Source organism: Rhynchophorus ferrugineus, unplaced genomic scaffold (genome assembly GCF_030347505.1).
Source record: "Rhynchophorus ferrugineus isolate W39M unplaced genomic scaffold, kcgeb_rfMv2 rfM3, whole genome shotgun sequence".
In the NCBI taxonomy this organism is placed as follows: Eukaryota; Metazoa; Arthropoda; class Insecta; order Coleoptera; family Curculionidae; genus Rhynchophorus; species Rhynchophorus ferrugineus.
In genome coordinates this window covers 26,002,581-26,025,234 of record NW_027472582.1, presented here as the reverse complement: position 1 = coordinate 26,025,234, position 22,654 = coordinate 26,002,581, and the positions used below count along the sequence as shown (strand labels likewise).

General features: G+C 30.2%; 1 protein-coding gene and 1 long non-coding RNA gene across 2 annotated transcripts in view; one reads left to right on the top strand and one right to left on the bottom strand.

The window, feature by feature from the left end:
- The window catches only part of LOC143192944 (uncharacterized), a 40,445-nt gene extending 20,753 nt beyond the window's left edge, over positions 1 to 19,692 (bottom strand). The window contains exon 1 of the long non-coding RNA XR_013004908.1: positions 19,646 to 19,692. This is a non-coding gene — a long non-coding RNA (uncharacterized LOC143192944). The remainder of the gene's footprint in view (positions 1 to 19,645) is intronic.
- Positions 1 to 22,654, top strand: part of Nlg3 (Neuroligin 3) — a 781,379-nt gene that overhangs the window by 623,310 nt on the left and 135,415 nt on the right. The window lies entirely within an intron of this gene.

Below are 22,654 nucleotides of genomic sequence, written 5' to 3'. Positions count from 1 at the left end.
TTAATATCCACTTAACAACATTTTGCTTCGATAATAAATTGAATGCATTAAAGGTAACGCCTATACAAACTAGCACACTATTTCTGAAATTGGATTTTGTCTTTGATCCTGTTAATACTAAAATAGACTATGTAACGTCATTTATCTCTTTAGTTAATATCAAATTTGGTAATTATAAATATTTATATTTTTTTCAAATTTGTAGCTTTAATATTAGTTGTATTAAAAAAGATGTATTAAAATAAAAATAATCAATGATACGGTTGTGGGTAAATCATTGCTATTTTTATTTTTATATATATCATTCGTACATGACACATAAATGACTCCACATATCTCAGCTCAGTCCCTAGCCAATACACTACTAGTGGAATAATAAAGCATCTCCGTCCTAACGAAAAGTCCACAGGGATGATAAGCTTGTAATTTTAGTAAAATTATCTTTGAGAGTACAGGATAATTTTTAAAATGCTCAAACAATCACATTAATGTAAATAGTGTTGCCCTTTAATCTTCAATTTAGTATGTTTTAATCAAGTTTTGGGATCCTAAACAGTTCGTATTACGTTCAAGATATAACTTTAATTGTATATAACTATAAAATGTGTTTTGGATAACATAAAATAAATATATAAGTTATAAGTTATAAATGATAACTCATAAGTTATAATAATAATAATATAGCACAATATTTGTTAATTATTTCAAAAATTTAGACTGTTTTTTATCAAAATAATATGATATATCGATCAAACGATAAGATTTATGCAGATTTGAAAAATCAGGATAGACCATAGTCTCTAGAGAGAGAACCAATAAAGCCGGCCATCTACCTTCAAAACACAGATATCGAAATTTAAACCGAATTCACGCGCAGCAATTCGCCTTATCTCCCCCGGGATAAATCATATAGTTGGATCGTCTTGAAACTTTGCCAACTGCCATTGTCCCGTTTCCGTAATTGACTTATTGGCCGGAAGTGAAACGCATCTATCTACGGTCTGTCTAGTCATTTAGACGTTTCATCCTATAAAAATACTTTTTTAAAATAGTTTCTGGTTAGTCGTTTCTAGAGTATATAATAGGAATTACTTTAAATTAATCAGATCCAATAGAAAACTGAAATTATATGAACTTATATGTATATATAACTTCTTCATAGGCATTGTCGTTCTTGATGACACTCACATAATTTAATGAAGGAATGTCGGAAAAGGGTAATGTCGATCCATAGTTTTTCGGGTTATCTAGATCTTTTAAGTTGATATTTCTTAACAAACAAACTACTTTCTAACAAAGTTCTAAACAAACTATAATTTTAATATATAAGAATAGTTAAAAAAAAGATGGAATATAACATATGTTTAGATTTTTGCATTGTCTATATATTAAATATTAAGATGTATTAAAACTTATTGGAAAATATCAAAAAATATAGACTCATTTTCTAGAATTATCCCTTACTGTCTTCATGATGATACCGTGCCAGACCAACTTCTAATCTGAAAACATTGTCTGATTAGTACGGTCAGTACGATAGAAATTCCCACTCCAACTGCAACAGTGTATCCTCCACAAATCTGGCAACATGTAGCCTATCGATATCATCTAAGAGAATAACCTTGCATCTATTACTGCTGTTTGTACAAGAATTATTCTATTTACATCGATAGAAAAATACAGTAAATGTTTCAGTCGGTTTCAGTAACTCACAGCACTCTACATCTTGATCTTGCCATATGCATACTAAGACTTTAAAACCATAAATATTTGGCTTTGATATCAATATGGCTGTCTGTCCTGGAGTTATTCACGAGTTATTACCCTTTAGATTATCATAGCAGGTACATTTCTCATCTCCAATTACAACACACCACAGAAAACTCTTCTTTTTGTCTCACAAGCAATGAATGATGCTAAGAGAGAGTTCGAAACAGGCTTTTTATCCATTATTTTTACTTTTGGCTCTCCCCTATGGCCTATTTTGAATTTGAGCTGAGTTTTCATCCAATAAGTCTTACAATTAATTGTCTTCGTACTTTCTTAAGCCTGCATGCTATATATAGATATGACTGATAGGTTTCGGCTATAAATTCCTTAAAATTAATTAACAAAAGAAATGAATCTGGAAAATGTAATTTTGAGCGATTTTATCTTGCATTTGTATATGCCGAATAACTCTATGGTACTAAATGGAAAACTGTGGCTTTAGGTTTCAGATAAATTTCAAAACCATCGAATTTAAAAATCATTTAAATTTCGGTTGTTTTATCACTGCTCCGAATAAATGACTTTATTTTCCTAAATTTTCAATTAATTGATTTAACTTTTTAACAGTATATTTCCATATTTTCTAATTATTTAAATTCATTTAAAGTTTAATGCTTTTTAGTAAGATTAAGTAAGATTTTAAAATAGGCATTCATTAAGGCGTAACTTCCACGTCTGTTATCCAGCTAACTAAGCTTAAGGTTTGAACAAGAAAAATCACTGTAGGTGGTCTAATCGATGTATACAATAATTGTTGCAAGTATTCGACCATCCCCACATATTTGAAGCTGTGTATCGGTGTATATCCGTATACTACCAAATTAATTAACGTTTTTCTTGGATTCTTCGCTCAACCGTTTCAATAACGATACATAATATTCTCCATTATTATTCATTATTATTGAAAATATCCAGAAGATTCACGAATTTAAAAAAAAACATGGCAAATGAAATAATTTGTAATCGACAAGGTCTATCGTTCAAAAACTTTTCGTTAATATTTTAATATTAATAATAATATAGGTTATAAAAATCATGATGCTTATAAGCAAAATAAATGCTAATTATAGTTTTTCTCAGAACTTAAATTGCGTTTAACTTCTAGAAACCTAGACAGACAAAATATCAAAAAAATAATCGCATAAAAAAATGTATATGTATACTAAATATGGTAAAAGGGTCCAACCACATGGTATAAACATGACAATGTGCTAAAAGGCCTATAATTCGTTGAATAAAAATTTATTTTTGACTATTCTGAGGAAGTTCTAGTATCTTTATTGTAATTAATATTGTTTGCGTTGAAATTTTTAAATTTATTTACAATCTCTACTACACTTTAGTAATAATTCGTGTTAGAATTGGTTTACTTTAACTTGGTTGGTTCAGTTTTTAGCCCAGTTCCATTATTTAGTACTAGCGATCGCACTGTAGTCGAAATTCCACTAGAATTAATTAAATTAATCATATTTCCCTCATAATATAAATAATGGAGTATTTTAAAAATGATATGTTACTAAAGCTTGTTTTCACATTATTTGAAACAAAAGATCAGAAATGTATTTGATCAGACACTAACATTTTTTAAGTTACATTTAATTAAATTACTTACACTTTAAAATAAAATTGCATTGCTCTTTGCTTATTTATTTCAGTCATCGATCTCGCCCTTGCAGATAGCTCGTCTTTAGTTTATCTTTATTTATCTATTGGTTTCTAGTTTGGCTTATGCCCCATGTGTCCCAATTAAAATTCTATGAAACCATTTTATAACTTTCAATATTCTATGCAATATTCATTTTAGCTCTTGATGAACAAATGAACTTATTTATTACCTGCAATATTCGGTTAGTGCTTTGTTAACAAATATATGTAATATAAATGTAGTTTTATGAAATACAAAAGTTAGTACCATTAAATTTTACAGAAAAATCTTAAAAATCATTAGAATTGCCTTTAGTACATTGATATACTCTGCCTCCGGAACCATATCAGTTAATAATAGTCCTTACGCAAGAACAAATTTTCTTATATTCTTTTTCTTCGATATCGAAATTCTAAATATATTATAAGCAAAGGAAAACAGTTTTCTCTGCAAAAAATGTCAAATATAACTTTACGTGGCAATACTATTCTTAATCTTTTTTTGTACAAACTTGCCATAACTGTTTTAATTTAAACACTGCTTACAATTAAATAACTTCGTTTAATAATATTTCAATCACTCCGTCTTAATTTCGATTCAAATGTGAAAAAACAAACATTCACTTAATAATATGAAAAACTATCCTTTATTGTATTTTATAAACCTTTAAAATACCTTTATTCCCAGCGAGATTCGAGCGTAGTACGTTATTGTCGATAAACTAAACTCTTAGCCCGCTCGGCTATCCGCTGAGTTTGTTTATAAAATTTGTCACCGATCTGACGGCTATTTCAGATTGCTTGTTCGAGCGTTTTTTATTATATTGGAAGATATTCATTTGAAGCGCGTATTTCACAAAAATATTAGACTTAAAAAAGTATTCTCAATAAAAGATTTAAGCGTGCGAAATGACACGCTTCCTGGTGGCCCCGGTTTCTTCAAAAAGGGAGGCTAAAATTTCGCCGATTAATATTTAGTTGCTATAATAACAGGTTCAATCTTAGTACAATTTGGCTAGTATAAAAGCAAATCCGGTAGAACTCCAACTGATTCCTAAAATAAGTAGCTTTAGAAGTCTCATTCGTATATGACAACGCAAATATTGTATCATGCACATTCTTTATACTCGACTTCTGTAATAAAATATGCCTATAAAATTGTCCACCAATGTCAAACATATAAATATTTACCAAGATATGTATTTTAATCTTAATTTTTCTTCCATTCCGGTAATCCTACATATTCAAATAACCTTCAATTATGAAGAAAATAATTATACATATACTTTTTAGTGAAAAATAAATCATATAGTTAAGACGCTTGAAACTTCGCCAACTGCCATTGTCCCATTTTCGTAATTGACTTATTGGGCGGAAGTGAAACGACAACGATCGATGGCCTGCTCGATCCTTTTCATATGCCATCTTCCAGGAGGATCCTTTTAAAACATTACTGACTCCAAATTGTTTTATAATGAACTTTTCCACCGCTGCGCCTGACGTCTGCCTGGTCTTTTTGTGTTTTCTCCTTTGTAAGTTTGATAGAGAAATGGAATTGAATCTCGTTCGATTTAAGAAAAGTTTCGACGTTGAACTATGTGCATGGAATAGTTTCGTGAGAGAAATGACGTTGTTTTATGTAGAAATATGCATTTTGTTTGCGAAAATATACAGGTGACCTTCAATATGGTTGGGAATATTGGATCTGCGTAAATAATGGGATCCATATATTGGGCCATCTACATTACTTGTAAATATTTGTATGGTATATTTGCTCAGGAGTGGTTAAAACTAGCGTTAAAAACTATGGAATGAAAACGACTATTGACTCTTTAGTAATTAACTACTATTCACTATCGAATGAAACAGTCGAATGTTTTGTTATACGAGTATTTAGTACTAGTTTCAATAGTAAGTAGTTCATTCGAATGTTCATTCGCTACTAGTTTATCCTAAACATTAATTGCTAGTTTTGTTTTTATACCACTAATTTTTATGCCTTTTTGGCTTTAGCGTTCTAGCCCTAATCTTTAAAATTGAATGCAGAAATTACTTTTATAATACACCTAAATGTAAATATATAGTTTTATATTATGTCTGTAATACTATTGTAAATAATAATGTATGTACTCATCAATGGTGACCAATGAAAAAAAAAGATATTCCGGATTAACTATAAACAAAAAGTATTAATATATTTAAAAAAATGTGCGGGTAATTAAATAGGTAGGTAGTTAAAATAGTAGATATAAAATAATAATTTATAATTCCGGCAAAGATTAGTTATACGTTAATTTTTTTTAGTGTTTATAAGAAAATATTGTGCATATTTATTTTGTTAAAGTTATTTTATAATCTACATATTATTTTTAATATGTGTTATACAAATATTTGCAAGAACACATTGGATTGAAATAGTAATAAACAAATACAGTTATTATATTATGGTTCTGTTGCTTTCCCAATATTAAAATGCGATGAAACATATTTACAAACATTATTCCATTCCTGTTCTATAATATTAAGTTAAGTAAATTAACTAAAATATAAATAAATATAAATAATATAAAAATAATTTTATGCTGCCATTATTTAATTTAAATTTATTTAAATTTAACTAATTCTATAGTACGTATACAAACAATTATCTCTGTAGTTTTCTCTCTCAACATTAATATGAGTATTAATACGTACATCTCTGTTTTATTGCATGTATAAAAATTAATTCGAATCGTGCAGTAATTACTATTTTCATTCGACTAGTTCTTTCATTATCCACTGTTCGAATGTTTTCAAATCATCTATAACATGTGTTACCTCTGCTTAGCGATAACTTCGTTAAGATCGCTATTATTAAACTGTCAGGTTCGACGAAGTGCACACTAATTACACAAACCGCAGAGTTTATGTGTTAGTAACCCCAAAACAAACCTAGAGTCAAACATGGAAGTTCTTTTATAACTTTAGTGGTTATATTATATCAGCTATTATTATATAGCTTAATTATACTAGCTGAATAAATATACTAATAAAGATCTCAACGAATGACAATATTCTTACTATACACATAAAATGATAAACCGCGCATACATCTAAAAATATTAAGTTTCGGTTTAAAAATGTTGATAATACCATCAAATATCTTCCCTGGTCAATACAATCGCCATATAATATTTTTAAGATTAATATACTGAATTCAAAAATCTGTCCAGTAGGCAATAAGTGTTTTTTCTTAATATAGAATATTAGAAAATTAACATAGAAAATGTAGGTAGAAAAAAATTTTATTAAGTAATTTCGTGTATAAAATATTATATTATAAACCTTACGGTAAGTTTGTACACTTTATTAACCAGATCGGAACAATATAACTACAGCGTTATTCGTAGCTTAGAAGAAAAGAATTAGGAACAAAACAAATTTAAACTAACAAATTTAAAAGATGGAATAGTATTCCATTGGAAATTATAGCTCTATAAGCAAATTGTAGATCAATAAAATTTACTGTTTTTGATAATAGATAATACGAAACAACCAATGATGAAAAGGAGCAATATCCAGGGAATACAAAGCCAAAGTTACAAAATCCAAGGAAATTTCCAACGTATTTTTTTTCAATATATCATTTCCTGTATTTTTCTAGTTGAATTTTTGTTTCAATATTTAATTCGATAAGATTTTAGCTCATATATTTATATAGCTTCTGAATTATTTCTTCCACAATATATAGTATATTTTTTAGTATATATAATCTGTCAACAGTAATGTCAACAATCTTCTGTAAATCTCAATCATTTGTCACTACTAACGGTTATATATTCGTCTATACTCTTCCATACAAAACCTTACCCATCAATATTAATTTATTCAATATTAAGCTAACCATTTTCAAATATCTTAAATTATTATTTAAGTACTGTAACCTAAAACTTAACACCTAAAATTTATATAAACTAAGCTTTATAAACAAATTTTAACTTTTATCATTTTTCGTTAGTTTTAATCTTAAAAAGGCAGTTATTTTCATTAAATATCGAATTATAATAGTCACTTGATCACTTAATTTCACATCATCTCTATTTATAAACAAAAGCGAAGCAGCTGCTGGTACATCGATAATATTGATTCTAGGTAATGGTGGGTATAGACCTGAGCATTCGAGGCGAATTTCGGGAGAAAATTGAAAATGCGCATGAGCAGAACTGAATTCGGCGAACATGCATGCCGAATAGGTTTCAAAATTGGTTCAAAGTCGTAGTGCGCATGCTGGAACTAAGCAGTGTTAGCCTCATGACTTTCAGGACTTGTGACGACCAGAACGTCGTTCAAGGAGCCACGGATCAGACGAACAAATTTTTGTGAACATGGGAGAAATTAGCGGGATTATGAATGACATAAGCTTTAGTTTCGTTAAAGTAACCTTTTTTTTTCCTTAAAATTTAATTGTTAGTATAAAGATGTTTTTGAATGATAAATATGTGTTTAATATCTATTAAATGTTAATAATAATGCATATAGTTATATAAAAACCACATAAAAAACATGAAATATAAAAACATTTATATTTTAGTTCTGAAAATCTGAACTCTAAAATAATATTTAACTTTGATTTCTATTTTGCAAATGGTAATTTAAAAATACGTGTCATAAAGACATGGGTGGTTATTCTTATTTTTCATTGAAGGGAACTACATTTATTCATTTATTGATTGAATCTGTATTTCGCAACTGGCGAGAGAAAAGATATTTAATCTCATATAAAATAATTATTGACAACATAAATATATTAAGTTTGCCAAGGGTTGTTGGAACATTATTTTTCGATATATTATAGTGCGGAGCATATATGAAGAATATATTGTGCATATACTAGAAATATCAATTAAAAAAAGGTTCAAAATACAATAATGTCATATTACTACAAATTTTAATTAATTTATAGGAAAATGCAAACATTTTAAAATGTGACGAAAACATCAACATGTAAAAATAACCACCCATTAATCGCACTAGACTCAACAATTGCTTTTTAGCTTCTTTCCTAAAAGACTACCATATCGTCGACCTAAAATATAAAGTAAAACTCATTAAACACAATAATTTTAGAAAAAATTCACTTGCCTATATTCATTATTCTATATTCATTACTCCTTCATTTTTTCCTATGTATGCCCCAAATATGCTTCTTAGCAAGTTTATTTTTTACTTTATAATTTGAAAAAGTACTAGCATAACATCCTCTTGTAAGGACTGTGGCTTTTCTATCCAAATCATCTTGCACTAGTCAGCTTTTATTTTTTCATATTACTTAGCTGCTGTATCAGAAATAATTTTAATACACTTAACAAACATTTCCACATATACATGCTTTTCTCTTGAGACTGAATATATCTTCGGGCAATTTTGGATTATTTTGTAATCGTTACAGAAATGTAAATGTTCGAAATCTCTTCAGGAATCTATAAATAGAATACTAAGGTCGTATAAACATCAGAGTTTTGTGACATATTCTTACCATAATCTTCAAACGAGTTGAATTTTAATTCGTATTTTCTTCCTTATCCCAACTTTGTTTATTATGTTACCAGTTATTTTCACAATAATTTAATAATCTTTTAAAAACGCTTAGTCGGTACATATTATTTTACTGTAGTGACCTTGAGGCACGTTAAATTTTACATAGTGGAATAACGGTCTACAAAATACCCAGAAATAACGGTCACATAATGTAAACACCACTGTTTCATTTCGTTTTACCTCCGTCCACCGAGCTACATCATTTACCCTACCTACCTTTACGCAATAAACATTGCGTTTTAGGAAAAGAACACTACAAGAACCGTAGAAACATGATTCACAAGATATTTTATTTTGGCATGCCATTGTGAAAAGTATTGTTGTATACAAAAGAATACACACCGCCGAACCAAACGATGAAAACCGTCAAATGATTTTTGGAGGCCGGAACGTTCCGAGAGGAACCAAACGAATTGATATCGATCACCGGGAACGAAGAGATTTTCGCCGAATCCATGCCGAATCTTCGCGTATGGTCTCGCGCAGACCCCGAACGTTCGCTTCGTTCAATTCTGTTCTCACTATAACGGTATCTAATATTTAATAATATTATTGAACCAGTGAAATGCTCTGAAAAGAGTGCGATTGTTACATAAATATAGATAACACCGCTCTATAATCAAATCAACGTCATAGCATTACGACGTAACAATTGATAGTTCTGATTAATTAAAAACCAATTTTTTTAATTTTCAGAGAAACATTTGATTCGAGTGCCTAAATCTATATAAATTATTTTTTCAACAAGTACTATTTGGGTGACCAAGGAAGATGTATTCACCATGATTTAGTATGGCAAATCGCGATTAAAACATTTTTTTGTTTTATAAATCCTTTTTGATATACATATATATTTCAAGTTAAAACATGTATTTTAGTTATAAACCAAAAACCGACATTTTGATATAATACCTGATACATTTGTCCTATATCGTGTTATTGGCAAATTGAAGAGTAACATTTTCAAAAACAAAGTCATGAGTTGCTATATATTTACAAATGTTTCGAATGAAATATGCGTCCATTTCAGTGGAACTAGAAATTTATATATATATTTGATATTTCGACCAACTATAAAATGGAAATTCAAACTGTTAAATTTATTATTGTCGATAAAAACAGTCGGATTTTTTACAGATTTTATGTTCTGGTTTAGCCATAACAGCCACCGATATTTTAATATTAGTGTCAAAATCGAACAAATACGTTTAATGGGCTATTTATATCATCTATTATTACAGTCATAAAATCCATAAAAACTATAAAAATAAAAGGTCAAAGAATTGACTCAATTTTTGATGATATTTATAAAAGAATATAAAAAGCACATTTATATTTATATTTATTTAAGAGAGAGACATGGAGGGAATGGTAATATATAGAGTGAGATGGAAAACTTGTTTAAAAGTTTTCAGTTATGTTTTATTAATAACTATTGTTTTTAATTTTAATAATTAGTAAAACAGGACGAAGCATGTCTCTAAACCGCACTGTATTCATACTCATAAATTTTATTTTAAATATGTTGAATGTATTTATTGTTTACAAAAGTGCACTTAAACGTTCCCTTTTTCATAATTTAAAGATGTTCATTTATTTATTATATTTATCTCCTTCTAACTGAAACCATTTCCCTTGCAAATATGAAACACTAACAAAAAAATATCATTATTAAAAATAAAATAACACATTAGCAAATCTAATGAATAAGGATATTCACCGGCTGGGTTTGATTTTATGACCTAAAATTTGTTGACAAATCACTCAACTTCACCAATCCAATCTTCCTTTAAACTTTTGAAATTCGGTTGGAATCTCAACTTTTAGGTTGGAATTTCGTAGACTTTTAGTGCTCGCCTGAGTTGCAACCTAGTTCAAATCTTAATATTATTGAAGTAGGGATAATATAAGATCCCCAATAGACCACAAAAACATTTTACACACACTTTTATTATTCTAATATTTATTTTGTATATATGACCTTTTATGACCCTTGGTGCTTAAATTATATAATATTGTTAATTCTAGAACTATTTTTATAATGTATATATATATATATATATATATATATATATATAAATAATGCATGCTGCAATAGCAATTGTTTTATTATTTGCAATACCAGTCTTGCAATACCAAAATAATCAAGGAACATAAAATTAGGCAAGTTCTACGAAATATGCCGTTTAAAATAAGACATTTTTAATTTAAAACTAGCCGAACAGGGAAACATGATAACTCAAAAACATATAACAAAATGTAACTATACCAAATATATATAGCAAATGTAATAAATATTGTTAGATCTAAAAATATACGCTAAAGTCAGATTCAAATATTACCACGGTTATTCATTTCATACATTGTCTAATTCAATGCACCTCGCTAATTGTACAATACATCATTATAACTGAAATAAATTACGGGTTCTGATAAATAAGTAATTTCAACCATGAATGCTGCATATCAGAAGAGCGCCACAATTAGCCGTATGCAACAATAATACATAATTACATAGCATAATATGTGCATCAAAATCCTCACATTCATTCCACAATCTATCTCATTTAGATTTTGCCTTATACGGCTTTGTTCATTGTAAGTGCTGTTCTGCATTGGAAGTTTAACTTTGTCGTATTATTAATATTATATATATATATATATATATATATATATATATATATATATATATATATATACATATATATATATGTATATATATATATATATATATATATATATATATATATATATATATATATATATATATGGTCAAAAAAGTGTTCATATTTCACAAAAAAGAATCAAAGAGTTATACCATTTCCGATACTTTAATATAATTATTTATGTTTGTGTTCTTCCTTGATTGTGAGAATTTTTGACAACTCCTTTGACAACTAATTGAAAAACAATTACATGTGATGATCATTAATTATCCTATGTTTCTCTTAATAAAAGCTGAATTTTTTATTTTTCATATTTTTCAATTCGATATTTCAATATAACAATATTATAAAAATAAAAATTTGATTAATTAAATAATTCATTATTATTTAAAAAAATATAGATATCTATTTTGAAATAAATAGCAAAATACCAATATTTTACAAAAAAATATATCGATAATATTAAGAAAATATACAAATATTGATATATCGGCATAAAAACATATGGATATTTTCAAGACATTTTAAAAAGTACTGATATTTATAATAAAGTTTTAATATTACAAGTACCAAAATGCAAGGTTTATTAAAAATAATTAAATTGTTTATTATGGTGTTTAATAATATCGATATGTTGTGAATTATTTTTCAGCATCCCAATACAGAATAACGGGGCGAGCAACAATCAAAGAAAAGGCTTTATGGTTACAACCGTATCACACCTCATAAATCAATTATCCTGTTTAATTTACATAATATATCGATAATTTTGCGTATTAGCTACTGTTATTTGCGATATAATACTATGTAGAATTCTACAGATAATAAAATGTACTGAGCTGACCCAGTTTGCGAATATTTTAATCAGGCATGAAACGCAACGGAAATAAACTATTCATATCGCTAAAAATTCGGGCCAAATTTAATTTTCTCATGTGTTGAAGATAAATAGTAATTCTTAAATATATGTCCATTTTAAGTCTCCTTTTACCAACTATGGGTTTTCTGGACTGGGCCTAAAGTTTAACGTGGACTCCGAAATACGGTCCTCAGCATTAAGCCTACCAACTGGCGAGTGACCAACTTTAGAAATCATCCCAGAAGACAACCGGTCTTATCCAGCCTGGTTACTGGCGTGACTGGGATCATTTTCCTTGTCGGATTTTACACTCTTGCCTAGAACATTCACAAATTTTAAATAACCACAAACATAAATTTACGACCATACCCCAGCAGAATTCGAACCCGCGGCTATCGCAACAGTAGGAGGAACGAACCATCGCCTTTATCACTACGCCACAAAACCGGCTGTAATAATTCTGTTTTTCATTTTGTTAAATTTAATTATTATATACTACATAACGAAACGTTGATTTCCAAAGTTGTAAGTTTTAAACCCAATAGATCAAATAAAATACATAAAAACAGAATCAATATACATGTCAACAAGAAGACTGGTTGACATCGAGTTGGTAATATTTTAAATCATTTTTAACAAGGTTAAATATTAGAGCTTTGCAGATGCGTAACATTTCTGGCTGTAAGGCAACCATAGGTAGATTAAAGTTTTCTAGATGTATCCCCTAACCATCATCAATCACCGAACGGGACTGAAGTTGCTCTAAACTAACTCAATCTATTGGAACTTGACTAGAATCTTGAAGTGCAAGGTATACGCATAGTTGTTTATATCTGGAATTTGAAGACACTAAAACTAAATCATTCCATAAAAATTATATCACTGACATTTTGGCAAAAATAGTGCAATTTAAAAGGTTATTAAAGTCCAGCCAGGAAACAAAGATATAATCGATACTAACAAATAATTTTACTACAAATATAAACCGTTCAGACAGGGTAATGATTGTATACATCCCTTTGATTCTTTGGACAAAGATTGTCGGAAAATCGAGTGCTAATATTTTATTTGTGTGATGAACTCAAATAGCAGATAATTACAAAAATAGTTATAATAAATGTAGGCTAAATAATAAAATAGCTAGAATAGAACAGTAGAAATGAAACAATACGTACACATCTACAACACTTGATAACATACTTAACAATGTGCTTATATGGTTATTTGTAATATAAAAAATTTTACCAAACAACGTTTTAATCAGGGAGTAAAATGCGACGCAGAGTATAAACTATTCGTACTGTTAAAAATTCCAGCCAAATTGAATCTTGTGGTATATTTGGGTTAACTGATACTATCAGAATATACGTGCATATTAAGGGAGTGGCGTTACATTATAAAGATTATTTCTACATCATTTTTTATTAAATACTAGACTGCCACTGTAATTAAAATTGTATTTTTTTTTAAATCAAACGCTATTACCTCATTTACCTTATTTATGTGCTTATTTTATTTGGTGCGCTTTGAAGCTATATATTTAAGATACAACGATTCAAAACCGTGACGACAAATCCTGTTTTGAGTTTAGTAACAGGCCAATTGAAAATTCCCCAGCCTGACATATAGATGGCGCTACTATAATTAAATCCATATGTTTTTTTAGTGAGGCCTATCCCTCAAAAGACGCTATTGTGAAAAAAATTGATAAAAAGGAATTTCGTGCGTTGATAAAATATTGCATTTCGAAGGGAAAAAATATAGTTGAAGCAAAAACTTAGCTTGATGCCAAATTTCCGGATACTGCCTTAGAAAAATCAACTATCGAGGATTGGTATGATCAGTTTAGACGTTGTTTTTTTTTATTACTCTTCGTGAGTCCACAATCTGCCCTATTGGCAATAAGTATTTCTTCTGTTTATATTATATATACATGGCATGTAGAAAATCACTTCATTAAACAATCTTCTGTATAAAACATTATCTTAATTAATTAGTCTTATTCTAATGCTTATTCTAAACTCTACATATGTCCAGTAATCAGATCAGGTGGTGTTAAACGTTTTAGTCTACGCACTTCACTATCACGTCGCATATTTAGCTGATTAGCGAGTACATTGGGATGCACTGACACTCTTTCGAAGTACTTCACACAAACACGTTGGATTACACTCGTTATAGGTTCTAGAGGAATATCGCGTTGTATCACTTTATTTGAAATATAGTACGGAGCATCAACAATGGCACGCAACACCTTATTTTGGAACCGTTGAATGATGGATATATTAGATTTGCTAGCGGTACCCCATAGTTGAATTCCATATGTCCAAATGGGCTTGAATATAGACTCATACAGCAATACCTTGTTATCTAATGATAACTTGGATTTGCGCCCAATGAGCCAATACATTTGATATAATTTTAGTCCTAGTTGTTTCCGTTTAGAGAGTATGTGCTTCTTCCAGGTTAGGCGTCGATCTAAATGCATACCAAGATATTTAACATGCTCTGCTTGGGGGAGTTGACGATGATTGATATTTACTGGTGGACATGTTCTTCTACGCAGGCTTTAATGCGCCATGTCTTCAACCATAATTGTATTTGCTCCAGGTGGGTTTGTAGGTTTATTGATGCTGTGACTGGATCTTCATAGGATGCTAATATTGCTGTATCGTCTGCACATGTTGCCACAGTAGTTATTTTTGTGGTGGGCAAGTCAGCCATATACAGAAGATACTGAAGAAAGCCAAACTGATGTTCTGAAATAATTTTTCTTTTTTCTATTATATAGTTTAGTTTTTTTATGTATAATTTCTCGAAAACTTTCGAGATTATTGGTAATAAACTTATAGGTCGGTAGGAGGTCACATCTTCTGGTTTAAATATCATTAATATTTTAGCTACTTTCCAGATACTAGGGAAGTAATTAATTCTTTGCATAGCATTAAATATATATGTTAATAGTTTTATAGCCTTTTCTGATAGTTCTTTTAAAATTTTGCCAGTAATTAAGTCATAACCAGGAGCTTTTTTAATATTAATCTCTCTCATTATTGTATGTTTAACTTTTTTGACCGTTAATTTCTCGTGCGGTAAATCCATTTGAAATGGCGAATCTAAAAAGCTAGTAATTTTATTTTCGTCATCTTTATGTAGCTGAGACTGGAAAGGTTTAAAAACATTTTAAAGTGTTTTGAGAAAATGTCGGCCTTCTCTTTATTGCTTCTCGCCCAATTATTTTCGCTTGTTTTAATAGGTGGGTTATGCTGCTGGGATCTCCTAAGCTTTTTTGTTGCTTTCCACAACGAATAGTCTGTAGCTTCAGTTGATGTCAAGTTTTCTAGGTATTCTTGAATGTCTTGGTTCTGTTCGATTTGGATTAGATCTCTCAGCTCTTTTATGGCCCTATTAAATTTTCTTTTATTCTCTTCAAGTTTAGACGTGGTGAAATGAGCACCGAAGACGGTGAACGCAGTGGACGCACAACAGAGGTTGTTACTGACGAGAACATTAAAAAAATTCAAAAATGATTCCAGATGACCGTAAATTGAAATTGAATGAAATAGCACACACTCTAATATCAACTGAACGTGTAAATCATATCATTCACGAACATTTGGGTATGAGAAAGCTCTGTGCAAAGAGGGTGCCGCGCGAATTCACTTTTGACCAAAAACAACGACGAGTTGATGATTCGGGGGAGTGTTTGAAGATGATCAAGAGTAATAAACCCGAGTTTTTGCATCGTTATCCCATTTCACGCCGAAGTCCAATCGACAATCATCCGAGTGAACTACACACGATGAACCCGCTCCAAAGCGTGGGAAGACGCAACAGTCGGCTGGCAAGTTTATAGCGTTTGTATTTTGCGATGCTCATGGAATAATTTTCATTGACTACCTAGAAAAAGGAAGGACCACTAACAGCGACTATTACATAGCGTTATTGGACCGTTTGAAGGAGGAAATCGCCGAAAAATGGCCGCATTTGAAGAAGGAAGTGATGCTTCCCCAAGACAATACACAAGTGTCACAAGTCAAAGTAAACGATGGTAAAAATCCATGAATTAGGCTTCGAATTGTTTTCTCATCCACCGTATTCTCCAGATCTGCCTCCCAGCCACTATTCCCTGTTCTCGGATCTCAAAAGATTGCTCGCTGGGAAGAAAATTTCGTCTAGTGAAGATGTGATCTTCGAAACTGAGGCCTATTTTGAAACAAAGGACAAATCGTACTACAAAAATGGTATCGAAAAGTTGGAGGGTCGCTATAATCAGTGTATCACCTTTGAATGGAATTACGTTGAATAGAAAAAACTAATTTTGATAAAAAAAATTGTGCTTTATTTTGGTAGTCCGGGGACTTTTCAATTGACCTGTTATGTATAACACGAAAAACTTCATGTTCTCACAGTTGGTTGAAAGAATTATACTATACTATTAAAATCTAGAAAAATTATTAAACATAATCATTATAATAATATACTATATATTCATGAAATTTAATTTCATAAACATATTTTGAATTCATGAATATATTAGATCTATAAATGTATCATTCGATTTAAACAATTGAAAGACATTTTGGTCGATTTAGCCACTACTATTTGTTACATAATACTGTGTGGAATCCTACAGATTATAAAATGTACACAAGTGACCCAGTTTAGCGAACAACCTTTTAATCAGAGGATGAAATGCAATGTGGAGTATAAACTATTCGTACTGTGAAAAACCAAATTGAATTCTGCGGCGTTTTGGGGATAACTAATATACACGAAATATACATGGATTGTAATACAGTATCCCTAGCACTGTTCAGATTATTTCTATGTCATATATTATATATTATATTGTGTGTATATAGTACAGTATGTTCCGGTTTAACGATGCAGAGCGTTAACGCTATAGATAACTAGATGCATTTCAAAAATAATAAAATTTTTGGCAAAAATAAAAAAATTTTGAAAGAAAATTTATATTAACATAAGCTCCATTCCCAAATAAATGATTTAATCTTTATTATTTATTTATTTCATTGCTAGTACTCCTTGCCGACTAACCTACAATTTATCTTTACAATAAGTTAAATCTGCATATATATTTAGGAGAAGCCATTGGGCCAATTTTAATCTCTAGTGTAATAATATGTATGTCTTGCATTTCTGTTTATCTATTGAATGAGAAACTTTTATTTTATTAATATTACTTTTCGCGGAACATACCTGTCATTCAAATCCCTATATCCATAAAAGTTTCAATACATACTTTTATAATAGCTGTTTAATATGTACTGAGAATTGTGAAAATACCCAACAAATTTTCATATATTTAAATTCCTATTCATTTCTAGATATTCCCCGTTTGAGTCCAATTATTTATATCGCCACATAACAGTTAAAATTTTAATGAGTCTTCTTTGCTATTGTTTCCGACAGCAAGAATTGAAGTATCATCAAAGAATTAGTCTTGATATACTTCCTTGTAGTACACCTGCTTTAACTTATTTGTTGTAGAGAAGGCTTCCTCTGATTTAACTCTAAACATTCTCACTGTAATATAAGATTTTAATAGTTTAGTCTGTTGTTTCCATAACGTTTTCTGTAGCTTATAAACAAGGCCATCATGCCATATCTTAACGAAAGCTTATGCTGCCACTAAGAATATATAGCCTATTCAAAGTTATTTGAATAGGCTATATATTATCAAAACGTCGCAATGTTGCCGCATCAACTCTGAGTTTTAATTCAGTTTGATATTGCTTTGATATACAACAAAATTCTAATCTAAATAAAATAATTGAACAAAAATGTTATCAAATATAATTTATTTTAACTTTATAATACATCTAAAGACTACAGTTAATTATACAGCTACAGTAGCTTATAGGTTACAATAGTATAACCGCTTATCACTAATGATTTCAAGAATTTTGCATACGTCTGACAACTGGACAACTTTGACAGGCTCATTCGTTTACGCGTTTGAAAAACAGACGGCATTGTATCTCTTTTAACTAGAATAAAATGATTCTGAAACGAATTTACAAATTGCAGCAGGCAATACATTAAACATCTTGATGACGTATATACAAAAAACTTTGAATAGACTATAGATAGATATATCTCTTTACCTTCATATGCAACTAAATCAAATATGTGTCATTTTTATCGTTAAACTTACTATTTTTCTAATAAATCCATAATTCAGTCACGGTAGAATATCTACAATTTCTGGGCGCAAAACTGAACCAATTGAGTTTCACTCGCTTGTTTTGATACCAACTTTACACCGTTAAGAAAATCTTACGGAAATCAGAACACATAATAGTAGGACAAGACTGAATGAATAGTAGGGCAAGTTTCAAGCTACAGAGTGGATGATTCAACTAATCTCTTCAGTTTTTGTGATCTAACATTGACCTGGTAGAAAAAAAACGCTTTTTCTATTAATCAATAATAATGTTTTTTTTTTTCAATAACCAGTTTCAATAATTTCAATTTAATATCCAGCGTATACCGTTAAAATTAAAAAGAGATTTAAAAACGACGAAAAACTGGCTGACGAATTGCGAAAAGAACGTTATGGTCCAATGTTCTCAGACGCCATCAGGAACTCAAGAGCTCAAGAATATAATGCTATGCATTTATCAAATTTATACAGAATCGTCTTAAAAATAGTACAGAATCATCTTGACATTAGCACAAAATCTTTTAATCAACCATATAATCAGACATATAATCATTACAACTACAAAGTCGTCGAAATAGATATAGATACCTAGAAAACGCATAGATACCTTGACGTAATCAAGAATATTTCGTCAATAAGCATCGATATTTAAGTAATGTCTCAGTTCGTAACACAACCCAATCAACGTAATAGGCGAGAGAGACACCAACGATAGATTACCTCCAACTCTTAAAAAGAAACGCAACTACCTATACCACCAGAAAGCTTTCAAACCAAATATCATCATACTCAATTTTGTATCAAACTCAGCTTGGAAACTTATCAAAAATCACTTACAGTAGCTTGCGTTGATCTTTCTTGAATTGGTAATCATATTCTTCACTATTTTGTACATATTTTTAGTATTATCAACTAAAGTTTTTAAATTTAAACTTTTACCTTTTTTAATGTAACGTGTATACTTCCCCATACACTTCAACATTAACTACTGCTACTATATATTTTATTTAAATTATATCTCTAGTTCACGCAATTATGTATGAACATTATCTAGGAAAACCATATATGGTGGAACATTAAAACGATTAAAACTACGTGCAACATACTGCACCATAGAAGTGGCTGTTGATAAAATCTGGCGCTTAAAACCAGTTACTGGCTGGAATAAGCCAACTATCAAAGTTAATAACACTTGCTTTGTTGACCATAGGGGTAACCCTGAGAAATAAAATTAATGTACTCTCAGCTCAACGTTATGTAACATTAATGCTATTTTGAACTATCAGTAAGTGTTATGTAGATATTTATTTGGTATAGAAAGAGAAAAATATTTCTATATTATTATTAGTTAACTATAGAGATTAAAATTTTTTAAGTTGTAAAATTAATTTGAAATTTGACGACTTATTTCATTATTTCGGTAAATAATTATAAACTGGATATTTTCACAATTTAACTTTTTTAAACCTTTCAATTTTGTTCTATAATATAACTTTAATCCAAGTAATTGAACAGCTCCTAAACGGTTGGATACATTTTGATGAAATTGCTTATGTGGATTTAAGAATGGTTTATAGCATATATTTATATTTACATAACACTATTTTGTTTGTCCTGCCACGTAGATATTTGCTGATTTGCTGCCCTATCATATTTGATATAGTGTATCTTATATTATAGAGTGTGTTTTAATTTATAGTAATAAATTGTATAACAAAAGCCACAATGACAATGTATGGTAATATTTTAAAATATCGTCATATGTCACTTTTATTCCCAATGTTTTTAGTGATACTTCGTCTATATTCATGTCAATTTTAACATAATTCATAGCTGTCGCTTAAATAGAACTATCGAAGAAAAGTTGACGGAAATGTACATTTACAAGACCAAGTTACAAACACACGTGTGAAGTCGAGAGCAACACAATGAACGTGTTTGTGTTAATATATTAAGACGAGAGGCACGTGGATTCCGTTTCGGCAGCATTCGAATATGATACTGGAATGGACTATTCATAACATGCACAAATCGTAATCGGCAAATATGGAAACAAATGCAAACATTGTCACGTATTCAAAACAAAAAGCTGGAAAGGACCAAAAGGTGAATCGGCTGGTATTTGCTGCGCATGAAGAAAAAAATAATTACCATTAGTAAAAATACCACCAGAACTATAAAAAACACTATTTCCGAGAATCACATCTAAATCCAAATTGTTTTTGCATAAAACTCAATGTTTGCTTCCAAATAACATCATGAAGAGCACAGCAACTTTTAATGGCCATCAAGATTCACGACCTAGTGTACAATAAAATTGGTTCCTTATATGGAAGGTGACTATATGAATGACATGAATATTATAACCAATTGGTCCAGTTGTTCAATACCACTTCCAATAGATTACGAAACGACATCCACATTATAAGATCAAATATATCAACTATAAATGAAGTTGCAACTGCTATGGCTGGCAACCCATATAACAGGTGGCGACACATAGGTGGCGGTACTAGATTTAAATCTATATGTTTGTTAGTTTTTAGTAACCCTCAAAAGATGCGAATATAAATTTGGCATCTGTCGGATCAATAGTTTGTGAATTATAACATTTTGAGTGAAGCAACTTTTGTTATTGTGAAAAAAATGGATAAAAATTAATTTCGCGTGTTGATAAAATATAGATTTTTAAAGAAAAATATACACTTGAGGCAAAAACTTGGCTGGGTGCCGAGTTTTCGGACACTGCCCCAGGAAAATTAACCATCAAAAATTGGTATGCTAAGTTTAGGCGTCGTGAAATGAGCACTGAAGACAGTGAACGCAGTGGACGTCCAAAAGGGGTTGTTACCGACGAAAATATTTAAAAAATCCACAAAATAATTTTCTATGACCGTAAATTGAAATTGAATGAAATAGCAGACACGCTAAAGATATAAACTGAACGTGTACATCATATCGTTCACGAATATTTGGGTATGAGAAAGCTCTGTGAGAAAACAACGACTAGTTGATGATTGGAGCAGTGTTTGAAGATGAACAAGCGTAATAAACCTGAGCTTTTGCATCGATATGTGATAGTGGATGAAACATGGCTCCATCATTTCACTCCGAAGTCCAACCGACAGTCATCCGAGTGGACTCCAAACGATGAACCCGCTCCAAAGCATGTGAAAGAGCAACAGTCGGCTGGCAAGGTTTTGGCCTCTGTATTTTGGGATGCGCATGGAATAATTTTCATTGACTACCTTGAAAAAGGAAGGACCTTCAACAGCGACTATTACATAGTGTTATTGGACTGTTTGAAGGGCGAAATCGCCGAAAACGGTCGCATTTGAAGAAAAAGAACGTGCTGCTTCACCAAGACAATGCACCATGTCACAAATCAGTAAAAACCATGGCAAAAATCCATAAATTGGGCTTCGAATTTCTTCCTCATCCACCCTATTCTGCAGATTTGGCCCCCAGCGACTATTTCTTGTTCTCAGATCTCAAAAGAATGCTCGTTGGGAAGAAGTTTTCGTCGAATGAAAAGGTGATCGCCAAAACTGAGATCTATTTTGAAGCAAATGACAAATCGTACTACAAAAATTTTATCGAAAAGTTGGAGGGTCGCTATAATCGGTGTCAACCACCCTTGAAGGGAATTAAATATTAAAAAAATAATTTTGCCAAAAAAATATGTTTTACTATGGTAGGCTGGGAACTTTTTTGACCTGTTAAAGGTCGAGATATACATATAAAACTCAGATACAACATGGTGCATATCATCCAATTCAATCATTGTCCTTGTATTTATGGTTTGCAATATCTAATAATATTTTGGAAAGAAAATATGGATATCATTTAAGTATTAAACAAAGAAATCCAGTGACAGGTACAAAACATACATTATTTTATTTTTATTTATTTTCATACAAGTAATTTATTTTTATTTTATTTAACATT